This window comes from Pelobates fuscus, chromosome 11 (assembly GCF_036172605.1).
Source record: "Pelobates fuscus isolate aPelFus1 chromosome 11, aPelFus1.pri, whole genome shotgun sequence".
In the NCBI taxonomy this organism is placed as follows: Eukaryota; Metazoa; Chordata; class Amphibia; order Anura; family Pelobatidae; genus Pelobates; species Pelobates fuscus.
In genome coordinates this window covers 99,050,253-99,056,876 of record NC_086327.1, presented here as the reverse complement: position 1 = coordinate 99,056,876, position 6,624 = coordinate 99,050,253, and positions in this window count along the sequence as shown.

Genomic DNA, 6,624 nt, shown 5'->3' with positions numbered 1-6,624 from the left:
ATACCAAATCTGTGTGGAGTTGGGAGGTATAGAGTTGAACAACAAGAGTTAGGAATACAAAAGAGTATTCTTAATGCTATAGTGTCCTTTGTGCATTTACTGCCCCCACCTTAAAACCCCATTTTTCCTTTACCACTTTCTAGCGTCTAGGTCTCTTGGCGCTGGATCAGTTTCTTCCTTCAGTGTCATCAAGCCAATGGGGCAGCCTATCCTATGGAGATTTAAAGACACTGGACATCTTCATGAAAAGCCTGAGGATATTCCCCATCATTTCACAGAGTTAAACACCATGAGAATGCAGGAAACGCCTCTACTGGTGTCTTCACCCTGCAATAGAAACCTTGTAGTTTCTCTGAAACTGCAATATTTTACAATGTAGGATTAATGGGATACAGAAACTGCACCCAGACCATTTCAATGAGGTGATGTGGTCTGGGTGCCTATGTACCTTTAACAAAGCATACAAATAACTTCAACAAAAGAATTTGCCTAGAACTGAAAAAGAGATGATGAGTGAGGTGATAAGCTTAAAGAGGTGATGAGCAAGAAGATGAGTTTAACCTGTAAACAAAGAGAGATATCACAGTGTTCTGTTCTAAAAAGAGATTTAAAATATTAAACGTAGGACAATCACTATGGTAACCAGTGGAACCTGCAGGCACATTCCATTACTGACTCCTAATGGGTTCTGATTTTTTTTTTCTTCCATATATCATTTTTATAAAGTCAAAACAGGGTATAAGTGTACATTGCGTCAATTTTACATTGCCAGTGACACAAAGGAAATCTTAGTTTCGGTGCATTGATTGGTAAACAAGGTGGTATGTGATCATATCATGGGTTCTGATTTTTTAATGCTGCCTATGAAGCCTATGTACAGGTCACAAATTCTATTCACTCTAAATATATCATACATACCCTACTAACACTTGCGAGATCCAAAACCGAGAACTCTTATTCAAAAAGCAAACATTAACCCCTGTCATGATGACATGTCATGATTCCCTTTTATTCCAGAAGTTTGGTCCTTAAGGGGTTAAACTCCTCTTTATGAACATCTGGTAAGTCCAACTTATTCAGATTCATTCTAAAACCATTATATTATCAGGCATTGGGCATTCATCACCATTGATCATTTACTAAACAGAATAAGTAAGAGCAAGTTAATCAATTACACCTGAATCCAGGCACCTGGAAAGATTAATTACATGTCATATCTCATGGCAATACAACATGCTTGAGTTTTATTTAATATGCAATGTTGTCCATTTCCAGCAATATAAAACACAAAGAGAGAGAGAGAGAATGGCCTAGCTCTACTCTATTGCCTCACGCCTTGGATGTAAGAGACAGTGATTGGACACATGCTCTGGTCTGAGGCATTTTTGCTATAAGCCTTTTCTTTAAAATTTCCATAATGACTAGCAAACATTGGCTCTACTTCCCCTTTAAGAAAGAACTTTCATTAACCAAAATAATACTTTGCAATAATCAATTGAGAATAAAACAACTCTCCTTGTGTTATGTAAACAGATTTTGAACCGGTTGAACAATTTTGAAGATATTTCTAGTAATACATTTCCACCTGCCTGGTTGACACACATCTCTATATGCTGGAGGCAATGTGGGTGGATATCTAACCTCTTCTGATGCCTGCAGTAGTTACAAAACAAGTTACAGTGATTTTAAATAGATTCTGCAAGAGCAGCCAATCAGGAAGTGCAGTTTGGGGATATTCATTGATATATTCTAAACACAAGAGAGAGACTCAAATAAAATTAAAATCAGTACTTAAAAAACAAAGGCATGGTGTCATATTAAAATGAGGGAATACATCTTGACAGTGTAGTTTACTGAATTCTTGTACGAAAGGAAGGGTATCTCCAACCATCATAAACACTACAGCCAACTGTAGTTTGCCCACTGTTTGCACTCTTACCTGGGCCACCAGATCTCCTCTGTAGGCAGGTTTATGACATTGGCTTCCGTAGAGCTGCAGAAGCCATACACTGATCCTGCCACTCATTCATTGGCTGAGATTGTCTTCTGATCACTCAGCCAGTGAATGAGAATCTGTGCATAGAAACATGCACAAAATTGACATTAGCCAGCCTGGCATTCTTGTTTCAGGCTGACTGATGACATCCCAATGCAGGTGAAATGCTACATATACAGACATCAGGCACCAAGACCATTTCAAATCACTGAAGGGGTTATGGTGCTTGGAATAGCCCTTTAACAGGAACAAAGACAACACTCTACAGAACAGCATTTTCTATATAAAAAGCAAAGCTTGGTGTAAATTAACACTCCAAGCCTCTAAAGCATGCTGATTTCCATAGAAATTGGCACTTTTGTAGAGCTTCTGGATTGCACTCTCCATGCTGTCAATCAAACAACCAGTGGTTGCTATTTTGACGTTTTTCATACAGAAGCACTGGGTTCAATGCTTTTCTACAAGGAGCACTGAAAGCCCAGATTGGCAATTATTCCACATAAATTATGCATCCTAATGCTTCCCTGCAAAGCTCCCAGTTTTGTAGGAACTGCAATGTTTCTGTTGCAGGGTTAAGGACGCCTCTAGTGACTGTCTTCCTGGCAGCCAATAGAGGCGCTTCGCCTGTGAGAACTGAGTCATGCTCAAGTCTTGGTCAAATGTTGATCTTAGAGAGCATTTCATTTGTGCAGTGCAGACATTTCCTCTTAGAGAAGCATTGGATAGGAGAGGGCAAAAGGCAATGCTTGTCCGGTCAAATACTTTCAGCAGCATTTGATTTCAGGACCAAGTTTGAATAAATTATGGAGATGGAAAAGCCTCTGGTGGCTGTCAGGGAGACATGCATAACGGCAATATTTTACATTAACAGTTTAAAAGTACAGGACCCCTGCACCCAGACCACTTCATTGAGATGAAGTGAATGGGGTAACTTTAGTGGTCCTTTAATTTTGATAATATCACTGGAATCAATAGTGGACTATTAGATTAATATTTGAAGGGATAAGATCTTTATTAGTACATACACTGGAAATTGTGCTATAGGTAGTCAAATTGGATAAAAATCAGTCAATAAATAAATAGCAATCCATGTAGAACAAGCATGTCAACTCAAAGGCTAGCAAGGGCCAAATAAACAAGCTTTAAGTTTATGTGGGATGCAAAAAAAAAAACAAACGTAAATTTTCACCCCCCCCCCTACTAAACCCCAGCCCCCCCCAATATCTACTAAATTCAAGCCTAAGCCCCCCCCCCCCCCCCCCCCGTCTACTAAACACTGCCGCTGTTTAAAAATAAATAAATAATAAATAAAATAAAAAAAACTGCCAACAAGCAGTGTCCGGAGTCCGGCCTCTGCCTTATCACCAATGGCCCCATTCGCACCTTAGAAAAGAGGATCCTCTGGTTACTCCTTGAAACCCTCACACACACACACTCACTGACAGACATACACACACACTGACAGACACACAGAATCACTCCGACACACACATTCACTGACAGACACACAGACTCACTGACAGACACACACACACACAGCCATGCACGCAGACAGACACCTATACACGCAGACAGCCATACACCCATAGCCATACACTTATACACTCAGACACATACACAGCCATAAACCTATACACACAGACAGCCATACACCTATACACACAGAAAGCCATACACCTATACACACAGACAGACACACACACACATAGCCATACACACAGCCTGGGTTGGTTTCTTACCTGGGGGGCTGCTGGGAGGCAGGGGGCGGACAGGCAGTGAGGGAGCGCTGGGTGTAAGCTCTCCCTGCTCAGCTCCTTTGCGCGCCGCAGTGATGCTGTTAGCCGAAATTACGTCATATTCCGGCTCCCGGTATCACTGCAGGGAGAGCTTACACTCAGCGCTGAGGTAGAGGTAGAACTTGGGTAATGGAACCAAATGTATATATTTGATTTGTGGCAAATTGTGTCTGCTGAAAAATAAACATTTCAGCACAAAGCACATTCAATTTGTGGGGAAGATTTGACAAGTACATTTCACTATATTCTGTTCCAATCCTAATGGAAACTATAGGGGAAGTTGCCCTGAACTATACACTGCAGAAATGTATTAAGGACTAGACCTAGCATAGCAATCAATGAACAATGCAGGGTGTGGCCCAATTTGAAAACTATTAGAAATTTAAAAGTATGGAAAAATTACAATGGTGTATTTTACTACTGCCCTGTTCTACCATGCCTACATCCACAATGCCCCAGTACTTAATTCAGGTCCTGGGCAGCTAATTAACAGCTTGCTGTCCCAGGACCTGGTTTAAGTGCTATACTGGGTGTGGCGTTACTGGGTGTGGCAGGGCCAGTGCAAGCATTTTTGCCGCCTCCATTCATGCAGACTAACCCACACGCTGACTCAGGTATAAACAAACACTGATCCATGCAAACTAACGCACACATATTGACCCATATACACACACTGATCCATGCAGTGACACACATATAGACACAAACTGACCCATGCAGACACACACCATGAAGAAATGCAGACACAAACACTGACCCATGCAAACACACACACTGACCCATGCAGACACATACACTGACCCATGCAGACACATACACTGACCCATGCAGACACACAATGACCTATCCAGACACACACTGATCCATGCAAACACACACTGACCCATGCAGACACATACACTGACCCATGCAGACACACAATGACCTATACAGACACACACTGATCCATGCAAACACACACTAACCCATGCAGACACACACAATGACACATGCAGACACACGATGACCTACACAGACAGACACTGACCCAAAAGGACACACAGTGACCCATGCAGACATACAATAACCCATACACACACACAATGACCCATGCAGACAGACACTGACCCATGCAGACACACAATGACCTATACAGACACACACCAACCCATAAGTACACACACCGACCCATACAGACTGACATACACAAAGATACTGACTGAAGCAAACTAACACACATTCTCTAACACACATCTTACCTCCATTGCTGTTCCTAGGTTGCCTGCGCCTGGTGGCCCATCACTTCCTGTCTCAACCCCACCCTTCTGCCCACTTGCCCCCACGTACAGGGGAAGAGGCGAGATCGAGCAATTGAAGCGCCCTTGCGCTGCTTCAGCATTGGATGCCTGGGAGGGGGCCTGGCTCTGAGGGCTGATGTGGATGCATTTTTAAAACAAATTTTGGTGTTTGGTCATGGGGGGGGGGGTTACTACAACAAAAATTTGTGTTTTATGAAACACTATACCTATGTATGTGGCAATATGTGTGTGTATGTATACATGACTGTCTATCTCTGTGTGACAATGTGTGACTGTGTATGTATGTTATTGTGTGTTTATGCATGTGAATGTGTGCCTGTATATGTGATTACTTGTGTTGATGTACGTGTGAGGAATGCAAGGTGAATGGCTAGTTGTATATATGGATATATTTTAAACATACGTGGTTGGGCCTAAGGCAGCCAAAAACCTACATACATCATAAATAGAGGGTGGGTAACCTAATGGAAAGGATGCACTTTATATATATATATATGTTCTGAAGATAGGTTTCACCTCCAATGCATTAGGAGCTCATCCTCAAGTACATTGCCAAGGCAGTACTTACAAACTTTGTCACGAATAGTGCTAATATTTCTAAGATAAAGTGCCAAAAAAGGGGCCAGAACACCAGGCACTAATAGTGCCTACCACGACCTCAGGTGAAAAGGAGACAAATTATTTATTTTTTGAAGCTAGTTCAGCAGTTAATGTACTGATCAATTCCTGATCTACTCTGACAAACTTAGGGTAAATTAATTAACTAGGTTTAATTTGTTTGTTTTACATGTAACATGTTTTACCGGTTTAAAGTTGGCCATTTAGATATCGTGAGCATAAAACTTCAGATGTGTGTGTTTTTTTGATAGAGCTGTTAATTATTTTCATGTTTTCAGTTCTATCTCCAGCAGTTTCCACTATAATACGTTCAGAATGTCAAGGATTTAGTCTTTAGACTGTAACACCTACATTGGTGGTGGCTATACTGCTTTGGAAATTGAAGCAATGCTGCCAGACCTCAGAAATCTGCATTTTGAATAGCTGCACAGAACATGTGTTGTGTAGGTTTGGTTAGTAAGTTATGTTTCCTTGCTGTACTGAGTACCAAGTACACTGAACTTTGTAACAAAAAAATAGCACATCTATATTCTTGTAAATATATACTGAAATTATTGGTGAGTATTCAAATCACCAATATGCCATCAGTGAGTCATTTATCAGATAACCAAACGGCATAAACAAAGCATTATACTTAAATTATCATACTGGCTACATGATACTAAAAGCCCCAGTTTCACTCATAATGATAATTGCCCACTAAAGTGACACAGGTCAGTGACTGCTAACCTTGGTACTCAAACTTGGTGTACAGGTCATCACTGGAAATTAAGTTAATTTATATATATTTTTAAGCTGCAAAGGTTATGCACCACTGACACAGGTAAAACCTAAGCATGGTGCAACCATGCCTAACTTCTGACTCATTCGATCAATGCACTTCTGTTTGCTGTGGACTACGTGTCCCAAGATGCAT